Genomic DNA, 13,544 nt, shown 5'->3' with positions numbered 1-13,544 from the left:
CTCTGTTTTGAAAATATATTTTTAATATTATATATATTTATTTCATATTATATATATTTATATTATATATTATATACACAACTTACAATTACATCAAAATATCATTTCAGAAAAAAATGTAATACATGAGAAAGCCACTGAACTGAAGACAAAACATTACTGACAAAATAGAAGAAAGCCCAAATAAATAAAGAGCATAATCATATCCATGAATTGAAAGATTCAACCTGTCAGGACATCAATTCTTTCTAAATTGATCTAAAGATTTAATGTCATCATGATAAAAATCCCAGCACAGTGTTTTGGGAAATTGACAAAATGATACTTTAAACACTTATTTGGAAATGTAAACACATGAGAATAGCCATAAAAAAAATATTAAAGAAGCAGAACAAATTTGGAAGACATACACTGCTAGATACTGAGACCTGTTATAAACCTTCATAGGCCCAAACTGGAATGGAAACAGCAGAGTCCAGAAAGCTGCCCCAAGTATGAATTTTAAACTTCTCTCATCATGTGTTGTTAGAGGATTGGGACCACACTATGAATTTGGAGACTTGAAGAGCATGGAGATATAGTGTAGGAGAAACAAGCTTACCTTGGGGATGAGGTAGTTTCTGAATTTAACATCACAGGTCACTGCATGGGGCAGGTTGGTGGGGATGAGGTCGATGTATCTCTGGATCTCGTGCACCACAGCATCTGTGTAGGGCATGTGACTCCTGTCCTGCATACAGGGGCTCCGGTTTCTGCCAACTACACGTTCAATCTCTTCCTGGACTTTAGCTGATAAGACACAAGTAAGAAATGATGGAAAAGGAGAAAAACGGCACATTTGTTGTAGCAATTCAGGTTACAAGAAGCATAAGGAAGGGGTCCCAACATCATTATAAACTTATAGGACTGAAAGGACACCCAGACTTAGGGAAGAAATTACTACATTATAGATACATCTAACTCTCCTACAAGCTAAGCATTAAGATAAATCTGTAACTACCTACATATTAGCATACAAGATAATCAGTACAAATATAAATGATAAAATGCTTCAAAATATAAATATTTAGTACATTATAAACTCAAGAAATTACTGTTCTTGAAGAAAGAAAACAATCAAATTAATGTTGTATCAGAATAATATATAATATTTTAAAACTTTAATTCTACTAACAGATCTATATGTATGGATGGATTTGTGTATTGTGTGCATATGTTTATTTGAAACATGAAATGATATTCTCCCTCATCCTCACACTCCACAAAGGTGACTATGTTGAAACATTCTAGAAGTTTCTTCTGAAGTTTATATTCATATTTCTAAATAATGACTCTCTTTTTATTTTTTAATTTATCTTTAGAAAATTTCTAAAACTTCATGGTAAGAAAGATGAGGACTTATATCTCCATCATCACCCCATAACAAATAGACACACACCCACAAACAGAAACATGCACACACATTCACACTTCCCCCCACTCTAGTTTCCCCAATGTATTTGTATCACATTTTTATTATATTAATACTCATGTTCACATCATTATTATTTCATAAACATTGACCACAAGTGGGACAGCTGTAATTAGGTCTCCTTTTTGTATATTCTTGGACTTAAGTGTGTCTATTTCAATTCTAATTTTCATATGCCAATTTAGAATTATTGCAAATGCTCAGAAATGTTTCAAACTCTTACTAATAATTTTCTAAACACTAAAAATAATCAAATAATCAATCAACTTCTCTTTGTCCTTAATGTCTTCCCTCACACCTCCATGATCCACCTGGTCCATTCTAAAACATTTGTTTTCTAGGCCTGGTATCCAGCAGCCTCCCTGACACTTCCATCCTCCTACATGAGATCTCCTGATCCCTGCAGCCCATGACTTCTCTGAATCGGTTTCAGACATTTGGATGGAAAATATTCTCTAGTATCTTTCTAAGAAAATAAACACAAAGGGCAAAAACTTTTTGCCAAATGCAGGTCTGAAAATATTCTTTATCTATAAACACACAAGATGACAGCTGCTCTTGAGAATTCTAATGCAATTCTGATTCCTGATCCTTCACAGGTGACCTAATTTATCTCTGAATGTTTTTATGACTTTCCCTTTAACTCTGATATTCTAAAATTCCACATGGCCTGGTGTCTTAGATGAATATTTTCCATTTCATTCACTTTGCTGGATATTTAGTAAGAATTTTCTATCTAAATGGTGAAAAATGGAGGTCTTTCCACTGGTGCTACTTGTCCTCTGGAGTTTACACCTGGCTGCTGAATTTTAGGAACAAGATGGAGAAAGGCACTAAAGGCCTTAGAATTCAAGTGGACTCAATCCCTCACTCTTTCCCTGTCTCTGTCTGTTGTCCATGAGTGAGCCTCTTAGGCTCAGTTTCTCTAGAGAGTGAACCTCCCTTTTCTGTGGGGAAAAACAATGAGTTGACAAATGGAGTTGTGGAGGGAACCTAGGCAGGGAGAATTTTCTGTTTTCTGCCTCATTCTCCCTCTATGTTCTTTGGGTCTTGGTTCTTTTGAATACTCAGCCTTATGGGGACTATAGCAACACAAATTCTTATGTCCCTTAGGTTGCAACTTCAATCTCTCTGCCAAATTGGTTATCATCCTTCTATCTGCTCTCTGTGTCTGAGAAGTTTGTTAAAGACTTGATGGTTATACTCCAACTTTAACAGGAGTAATTCTCATTTGTAATAAATTTATCACCATTTCAGTGTGATTCTGACCCCAGAAAAACAAGTGTGTAGCTAATATGCTATGCAGAACCAGAATCTGCTCATAAATACAAAAGTTGAAGAAAAAAAAAAGTTGCTTGTAAAAGATAAAACTATTGACCCTAAGAAAAAATATTGACAAGTACCATTTTTCTAGATGCAGATTTTGATAATCATAAAATTCCTCAGGCACATTTTCTGCTTAAATATCATACACCTTTATTATACACCTAAGTGTTTAAAATACTTGCCAGACTATACAGATTTTCTCAGGCTATCTCATGACATTTCTAGAATATCCACTATACACTTCAGTAAATAGTATTTCCCAAAGAATCAAAAATAGAACTACCCTTTGATCCAGCAATCCCACTACTGGGTATCTATCTAAAATAAAAGAAATCATTTTATCAAAAAGACATCTGCATTCATATGTTTACTGCAGCACTATTCATCAAGGCAAATTCATAAAATCAACCTAAGCATCCATCAACAGATGATTGGATTAAAAATGTTATGTGTGGGATTTAAAAATCTGCATCTAGTATTCTATGGTGTGTCACACACACACACACCATGCACTACTACTCAGCCATGTAAAAGAATGAAATCATGTCTTTTGTGGCAACATGGATGGAACTGGAGGCCATTACCCTAAGTGCAAAGGCTCAAAATAGAAAGTCAAAAACCACAGGTTCTCTCTTATAAATGGGAGCTAAACAATGGGTACACAGAGACATACAGAGTGGAATAATAGACACTGGAGATTCCAAAAGGTGGAAAGGTGGGAGGGAGGTGAGGGATGAAATGCTACCTATTGGGAACAATGTACACTATTCAGTTGAAGGGTACACTAAAAGCCCAGACTTCACCACTAGGGAATATATTCATGAACGCAATTGCACTTGTACCCCTAAGTCTATAAAAATAGAAATTTACCAAAACATTAAAAAATGGCATCAAACCAACCACAAAAGAATTGCCAATAATAAGAATTAAAAATAAAAAGAGTTTCTGTCTTTACTGTCCCAGCATTAAAACACTACATTTTCAGAATAAGGGAAGATCTGTAAGAGCATACCTGGCTGGGCACAGTGGCACACGCCTGTAATCCAAGCACTTTGGGAGGCCAAGATGGGCAGATCATTTGAGGTCAGGAGTTCAAGACTAGCCTGACCAACATGGTGAAACCCCGTCTCAACTTAAAATACAAAATAATTAGCCAGGTGTGGTGGGTACACCTGTAATCCCAGCTACTCAGGAGGCTGAGGCAGGAGAATCATTTGAACCTGGGAGGCGGAGGTTGCAGTGAGCCAAGATTGCACCACTGCACTCCAGCCTGGGTGACAGAGTGAGACTCTGTCTCAAAAAAAAAAAAAAAATAGCATTTCTATTACTCAAAGTGGTCTGTTCTGCTGGAAAATGGAATTTTGTAGACATGGCTTTTAGTGAAATAAAATTTCTACTCATTTCAAAAAAGAAACTGCAACAAAGTAGTCTGTTCTTTAGAAAACCAACATACAATCCTAGGTCAATTCATCATGCCTGTGCCTGCTACAAATCCTCTCCCATGAAATCTAGACACTTTATTAAAAGTATTTAGTCACTAAAATCCAGGGCTTTATTACTTTTGCTACTGATCACACTGTCTTCACCTCTCTCAGTCCCTCTTCCCTATTGTGCAAATTTGTCTCATTCTTATCCCTTCATCATATTTAGACAACTTAGAGCCAATGGCACAGAAATTTCAAAAATGAAGCTTCTCTAAGAGAAACAAGATGGAGGACAATAGCAGTGTCTTCCCAACATCTTTTCTGAAAATCACCCTGCTACCTATGGTATCATCATATCTGTGACCTCTGGGTCCTTCAGCAGGAGCAGGAGTCCAAATCTTAGGGTGGTGCTCATTGTCTCTGTTCCAGCCCCAAACATATCAGTTACAGTGGCTATCAAGTTTTCAACAGTAAATTCAGACTGTTGATTGTGCTTTTCCTAAAAATTATTTTATAATCTAATTATTTGGTAGTTTGCCAGCATATTAAATTACAAAAAATCCAAAATATATCAGGTTGTTCTAAAGATAAGGAAATTTGGAAACTACAGAGTGCAGTATTAAAACTACAACAATCGCACAGTGTGGCAGAGAATGTAAAATAGTTCATTTCCCATTCCTGCTTATCAATTGCTTGCCTAAAAATTCTATTTCTGAGTATCTTTTGGAGCTATGTTGGCCATGAAACATATTTCTTGTCTATGACATATAAGCAGGTACCTGTTGATGGCACTTTCTCTCCTTTTTACTCAAAACACATATATGAAGGTAGAGGTGGTATAGATATCACCTTGGAACATGAGTATTTAAGAATCATAACAAGCCCATCTGTGGTGGCTCATGCCTGTAATCCCAACACTTTGGGATGCCAAGGCAGGAGGATCACTTGAGTTCTGGAGTTTGACACCAGCCTGGGCAACAAGTGAGACCGCCTGTCTCTAAAAAAAAAAAATCAAAAAATTGGCCAGGATGGTGGCTCATGCCTGTAATCCCAGCACTTTGGTAGGCCAAGACAGGCAGGTCACCTGAGGTCAGGAGTTCGAGACCAGCCTAGGCAACATGGTAAAATCTCGTCTCTACTAAAAACACAAAAATCGGCCAGGCATGATGGCATGCGCCTGTAATCTCAGCTACTCGGGAGGCTGAGGCATAAGAATCACTTGAACTCAGGAGATGGAGGTTGCAGTGAGCCGAGATTGCACCACTGCACTCTATCCTGGGTGACAGAGTGAAACTCCTCTCAAAAATAAATAAAAATCAAAAAATTAACCAGGTGAATGGCACATATCTGTGGTCCCAGCTACATGGGAGGCTGACACAGAGAAACACATAAGCCCAGGAGGTCAAGACTGCAGTGAAGCATGTTCATGCCACTGCACTCCAGCTTGGATGACAAAGAGAGATCCTGTCTCAAAAAAATAATAATCAAGATGAAGGTTCATGTTGTAAGTGTGGGGATCAAAAATGGCAGGTACCTAGTTCTAGGATGCTTTAGAGCTACAGCACTAGTTCTGCACTGCCCAACATGACACCCTGTATGTGAAATAAATAAACACATTATTTGTTTAAGCCATGTTAATTGTTTTTTTCTTATTTGTATATATACAATCTTAATTGATAGAAATAAGTAAATTAGAGACATAAATACATTATAAGCAAGAATCAAGGGCTTGCAATTCTCAGTGTCACAATGGTGACATTGCAGAATAGGAGGCTCCAGTCTCTTCTTCCACCCAATGATATACCAAATAAATATCTATTCACAGATCAATTCCCTCTGAGAGAAAGTCAGAAACAAGTTGAGAGACTTCTATGTACTGGGCAACAAAGAAAATATCCACATAGACTGGGAAGAAAAAGCTACAGCACCAACCTCACCCAGGCACTACACCATACAATTGAGAATGAATCCCCAACATCCAGCTTCTCCCTGTGGAAAGGAGGGTTTAGACCACACATTAACACCCTAACTCTATGGTTCCCCACAGCTATCCACTTAACTTACCAACTCTAGGAGCAGAGAGGACTAAGTATACAGGAGTCTCTCTCTAGACCACTGGAAAAAGTACCAGTATTATATTAGTGCACAAGCACTTCCAGAGGTTTAATCCTCTGGGATCAGGGCAGAGAAAGGGATGAAACTCAAAAGTCCAAGTTTCTGCCTGGATGAGACTTGTTAGCATGTCCTGCAAATTGCTGCTCCTGACAGTGGAGCTAATAACTAGCCTCAACACAAGTCCATATATGACAAGTGCATGGCTAACCTCATATTCAATAGTGGAAAGTTAAAGGATTTTCCCATAAGATCAGGAAAATGATATGGATGCCCACTCTCAGTACTTCAATTCAACATAGTATGAGAAGTACTAGCCAGAGCAATGAGACAAGAAAAATAAATGAAAGACATCCAAAGAAGAAAAGAAGTAAAATTGTCTCTGTTTGCTGATGGCATGATCTTACATACAGAAAACCTGAAACACATCACCAAAAAACTCTTAGAACTGATAATTAAATTCAGTAAAGTTGCAGGATACAAAATCAACACACAAAAATTGATAGTGTTTCAACACACTAACAACAAAGGATATGAAAAAGAAATTTTAAAAACAATCCCATTTACAATAGCATCAAAGAAATAAAGTATTTAGGAGTAAATTTAACCAAAAAAGTGAAAGTCACCAAAAAATATAAAATATTAATTAAAAAAATGAAGAAGACACAAATAAAAAAGAGATACCATATACATGGATTGGAAGAGTTGATATTGTTAAAATGTCCATACTATCTAAAGCAAGTTATGGTTTCATTGAAATCCCTATCAAAATTCCAATGTTATCTCTCATAGATACAGGAAAAGTTATCCCCAGAAAATTCATATAGAACCACAAAAATACCCAAATAGCCAAGGCAATAATTAGTAGAAAGAACAAAGCTGGAGGCATCACATTACCTGATTTCAAGCTATACTACAAATTAATAGTAAATTAAAACAGCATGGTACTGGCATAAAAATGGACACATCAACCAACAGAATATAATAGAGAGCTGGAAAAGAACCCATGCAACTACAATTGATTTTAGACAAAGGTACCAAGAATATGCAATGGAAAGGGGACAGTCTCTTAAATAAATGGTGAGAAAACTGGATATCCATATGCTTAAGAATAAAATTGAATGCTTATCTCACACTGTATACTCAAGCAACTCAACATGGATTAAAGACTTAAACATAACACCAGAAACTGTAAACTACTAGAAGAAAAGATTGAGGAAAAACTACAGGACATTGATCCGGGCAATAATTGTTTAGATTTTACCCCTAAAGCAGAGGCAGCAAAAGCAAATATAAATAAATGGGATTATGTCAGAATAAAAAGCCTCAGCACAGCAAAGGACACAACAGAGTGAAGAAATAACTTACGGATTAGGAAAAGTATTTGTAAGCCCTATATCTGATAAGGGATTAATATCCAAAATATATAAGAGGGCTGGGAGTGGTGCCTCACACCTGTAATCCCATTAATTTGGGAGACCAGGGGAGGTGGATAACCTGAGGTCAGGAGTTCGAGACCAGCCTGGCCAACATGGTGAAACCACCATCTCTACTAAAAATATAAAAATTAGCTGGGTGTGGTGGTGCATGCCTCTAATCCCAGCTACTTGGGAGGCTGAGGCAGGAGAATCTCTTGAACCCAGCAGGCAGAGGCTGCAGTAAGCTGAGATTGCACCACTGCCCTCCACTCCACCCTGGGTAACAGAGTGAGACTCTGTCTCAAAAAAAAAAACAATTGTATATTAGCCAAATAAAAGGCAGCAGAAACCACTGCAGACTTAAATGTCCCTGTCTGACAGCTTTGAAGAGAGTAGTGGTTCTCCCAGCACAGAGTTTGAGATCTGAGAACAGACAGACTGCCTCCTTAAGTGGGTCCCTGACCCCCAAGTAGCCTAACTGGGAGGCACCCCCAGGAGGGGCAGGCTGACACCTCACATGGCTGGGTAACCCTCAGAGACTAAGCTTCCAGAGGAACAATCAGGCAGTAACATTTGCTGTTCAGCAATATTCGCTGTTCTGCAGCCTATGCTGCTGGTACCCAGGCAAACAGGGTCTGCAGTGGACCTTCAGCAAACTCCAACAGACCTGCAGCTGAGGGTACTGACTGTTAGAAGGAAAACTAAAAAACAGAAAGGACATCCACACTAAAACCCCATCTGTACGTCACCATCATCAAAGACCAAACATAGATAAAACCACAAAGATGGGGAAAAAACAGAGCAGAAAAGCTGAAAATTCTAAAAATCAGAGCACCTCTCTCCCTCCAAAGGAACACAGCTCCTCACCAGCAATGGAACAAAGCTGGAGGGAGAATGACTTTGAGGAGTTGAGAGAAGAAGGCTTCAGACAATCAAACTTCTCCAAGCTAAAGAAGGATGTTTGAATCCATCGCAAAGAAGCTAAAAACCTTGAAAAAGATTAGACAAATGGCTAACTAGAATACCCAGTGCAAAGGAGTCCTTAAATAACCTGATGGAGCTGAAAACCGTGGCACGAGAACTATGTGACACATGCACAAGCTTCAGTAGCCAATTCAATCAATTGGAAGAAAGGGTATCAATGATTGAAGAGCAAATGAATGAAATGAAGCCAAAAGAGAAGTTTAGAGAAAAAAAGAGTAAAAAGAAATGAGCAAAGCCTCCAAGAAATATAGGACTACGTGAAAAGACTAAATCTACATCTGACTGGTCTATCTGAAAGTGATGGGGAGAATGGAACCAAGTTGGAAAACACTGTGCAGGATATTATCCAGGAGAATTTCCCCAACCTAGCAAGACAGGCCAACATTCAAGTTCAGGAAATACAGAGAATGCCACAAAGATACTCCTCGAGAAGAGCAACTCCAAGACACATAATTGTCAGATTCACCAAAGTTGAAAGGAAGGAAAAAATGTTAAGGGCAGCCAGAGAGAAAGGTCGGGTTAGCCACAAAGGGAAGCCCATCAGACAAACAGCTGATCTCTCGGCAGAAACTCTACAAGACAGAAGGGAGTGGGGGCCAATATTCAACATTCTTAAAGAAAAGAATTTTCAATCCAGAATTTCATATCCAGCCAAACTAAGCTTTATAAGTGAAGGAGAAATAAAATACTTTACAGATAAGCAAATGCTGAGAGATTTTGTCACCACCAGGCCTGCCCTAAAAGAGCTCCTGAAGGAAGCACTAAACATGGAAAAGAACAACCGGTACCAGCCACTGAAGAAACATGCCAAATTGTAAAGACCATCGAGGCTAGGAAGAAACTGCATCAACTAACAAGCAAAATAAACAGCTAACATATTAATGACAGGATCAAATTCACACATAACAGTATTAACCTTAAATGTAAATGGACTAAATGCACTGATTAAAAGACACAGACTGGCACATTGGATAAAGAGTCAAGACCCATCAGTGTGCTGTATTCAGGAGACCCATCTCACATGCAGAGACACACATAGGCTCAAAATAAAGGGATGGAGGAAGATCTACCAAGCAAATGGAAAACAAAAAAAGGCAGGAGTTGCAATCCTAGTCTCTGATAAAACAGACTTTAAACCAACAAAGATCAAAAGAGACAAACAAGGCCATTACATAGTAGTAAAGGGATCAATTCCACAAGAAGAGCTAACTATACTAAATGTATATGCACCCAATACAGGAGCACCCAGATTCATAAAGCAAGTCCTAAGAGACCTACAAAGAGACTTAGACTCCCACACAATAATAATGGGAGAATTTAACAACCCACTGTCAACATTAGACAGATCAATGAGACAGAATGTTAACAAGGATATCCAGGAATTGAACTCAGCTCTGCACCAAGCAGACCTAATAGACATCTACAGAACTCTCCACCCCAAATCAACAGAATACACATTCTTCTCAGCACCGCATCACACTTATTCCAAAATTGACCACATAGTTGGAAGTAAAGCACTCCTCAGCAAATGTAAGAGGACAGAAATTATAACAAACTCACAGACCACAGTGCAATCAAACTAGAACTCACAATTAAGAAACTCACCCAAAACCACTCAAGTACATGGAAACTAAACTACCTGCTCCTGAATGACTACTGGGTACATAATGAAATGAAGGCAGAAATAAAGACGTTCTTTGAAACCAATGAGAACAAAGATACAACATACCAGAATCTCTGGGACACATTTAAAGCAGTTTGTAGAGGGAAATTTATAGCACTAAATGCCCACAAGAGAAAGCAGAAAAGATCTAAAATTGACACCCTAACATCACAATTAAAAGAACTAGAGAAGCAAGAGCAAACACATTCAAAAGCTAGCAGAAGGCAAGAAATAACTAAGATCAGAGCAGAACTGAAGGAGATACAGACACAAACACCCTTCAAAAAATCAATGAATCCAGGAGCTGGTTTTTTGAAAAGATCAACAAAATTGATAGACCACTAGCAAAACTAATAAAAAAGAAAAGAGAGAAGAATCAAATAGATGCAATAAAAAATGTTAAAGGGGATATCACCACCGATCCCACAGAAATGCAAACTACCATCAGAGAATACTATAAACACCTCTACACAAATAAACTAGAAAATCTAGAAGAAATGGATAATTCCTCGACACAAACACCCTCCCAAGTCTAAACCAGGAAGAAGCTGAATCCCTGAATAGACCAATCACAGGCTCTGAAATCCAGGCAATAATTAAGAGCCTACCAACCAAAAAAAGTCCAGGACCAGATGGATTCACAGCCAAATTCTACCAGAGGTACAAGCAGGAGCTGGTACTATTCCTTCTGAAACTATTCCAATCAATAGAAAAAGAGGGAATCCTCCCTAGCTCATTTTATGAGGCCAGCATCATCCTAATACCAAAGCCTGACAGAGACACAACGGAAAGAGAATTTTAGACCAATATCCCTGATGAACATCGATACAAAAATCCTCAATAAAATACTGACAAACTGATTCCAGCAGCACATCAAAAAGCTTATCTACCATGATCAAGTGGGCTTCATCCCTGGGATGCAAAGCTGGTTCAACATATGCAAATCAATAAATGTAATCCAGCATATAAACAGAACCAAAGACAAAAACCACATGATTATCTCAATAGATGCAGAAAAGGCCTTTGACAAAATTCAACAACCTTCATGCTAAAAACTCTCAATAAATTAGGTATTGATGGGACACATCTCAAAATAATAAAAGCTATTTATGACAAACCCAAAGCCAATATCATACTGAATGGGCAAAAACTGGAAGCATTCCCTTTGAAAACTGGCACAAGACAGGGATGCCCTTTCTCACCACTCCTATTCAACATACTATTGGAAGTTCTGGCCAGAGCAATCAGGCAGGAGAAAGAAATAAAGGGCATTCAATTAGGAAAAGAGGAAGTCAAATTGTCCCTGTTTGTAGATGACATGATTGTATATTTAGAAAATCCCATTGTCTCAGCCCAAAATCTCCTTAAGCTGATAAGCAACTTCAGCAAAGTCTGAGGATACAAAATCAATGTGCAAAAATCACAGCATTCTTACACCCCAATAACAGACAGAGAGCCAAATCATGAGTGAACTCCCATTCACAATTGCTTCAAAGAGAATAAAATACCTAGGAATCCAACTTCCAAGGGACATGAAGGACCTCTTCAAGGAGAACTACAAACCACTGCTCAATGAAATAAAAGAGGACACAAACAAATGGAAGAACATTCCATGCTCACGGACAGGAGGAATGAATATTGTGAAAATGGCCATAATGCCTAAGGTAATTTATAGATTCAATGCCATCCCCATCAAGCTACCAATGACTTTCTTCACAGAATTGGAAAAAACTACTTGAAAGTTCATATGGAACCAAAAAAGAGCCTGCATTGCCAAGACAACCCTAAGTCAGAAGAATAAAGCTGGAGGCATCACGCTACCTGACTTCAAACTATACTACAAGGCTACAGTAACCAAAACAGCATGGTACTGGTACCAAAACAGAGATATAGACCAATGGAACAGAACGGAGCCCTCAGAAATAATACTGCACATCTACAACCATCTGATCTTTGACAAACCTGACAAAAACATGAAATGGGGAAAGGATTCCCTATTTAATAAATGGTGCTGGGAAAACTGGCTAGCCATATGTAGAAAGCTGAAACTGGATCCCTTCCTTACACCTTATACAAAAATTAATTCAAGATGGATTAAAGACATAAATGTCAGACCTAAAACCATAAAAACCCTAGAAGAAAACCTAGGCAATACCATTCAGGACTTAGACATGAGCAAGAACTTCATGTCTAAAACACCAAAAGCAATGGCAACAAAAGCCAAAATTGACAAATGGGATATAATTAAACTAAAGAGCTTCTACACAGCAAAAGAAACTACCATCAGAGTGAATAGGCAACATACAGAATGGGAGAAAATTTTTGCAGCCTACTCATCTGACAAAGGGCTAATATCCAGAATCCACAAAGAACTCAAACAAATTTACAAGAAAAAAACAAACAACCCCATCACAAAGTGGGCAAAGTATATGAACAGACACTTCTCAAAAGAAGACATTTATGCAGCCAACAGACATATGAAAAAATGTTCATCATCACTGGCCATCAGAGAAATGCAAATCAAAACCACAATTAGATACCATCTCACACCAGTTAGAATGGCAATCATTAAAAAGTCAGGAAACAGGTGCTGGAGAGGATTTGGAGAAATAGGAACACTTTTACACACTGTTGGTGGGACCATAAACCAGTTCAACCATTGTGGAAGACAGTGTGGCAATTCCTCAAGGATCTAGAACTAGAAATATCATTGGACCCAGCCATCCCATTATTGGGTATATACCCAAAGGATTATAAATCATGCTGCCATAAAGACACATGCACACATATGTTTATTGTGGCACAATAACAAAGAGTTGGAACCAACCCAAATGTCCATCAATGATAGACTGGATTAAGAAAATGTGGCACATATACACTGTGGAATATATGCAGCCATAAAAAAGGATGAGTTCATGTCCTTTATAGGGACATGGATGAAGCTGGAAGCCATCATTCTCAGCAAACTATCACAAAGACAAAAAAACCAAACACTACATGTTCTCACTCATAAGTGGGATTTGAACAATGAGAACACATGGACACAAGAAGGGGAACATCACACAAGGGGGACTGTTGTGGAGTTGGGGGAGGGGGGAGGGATAGCATTAGGAGATATACCTAATGTAAATGATGAGTTAATGGGT

Source organism: Pongo pygmaeus, chromosome 8, assembly GCF_028885625.2.
Source record: "Pongo pygmaeus isolate AG05252 chromosome 8, NHGRI_mPonPyg2-v2.0_pri, whole genome shotgun sequence".
Lineage (NCBI taxonomy): Eukaryota > Metazoa > Chordata > Mammalia > Primates > Hominidae > Pongo > Pongo pygmaeus.
The sequence above is the reverse complement of the archived record's forward strand: the minus strand, read 5'-3'. Positions refer to the sequence as shown.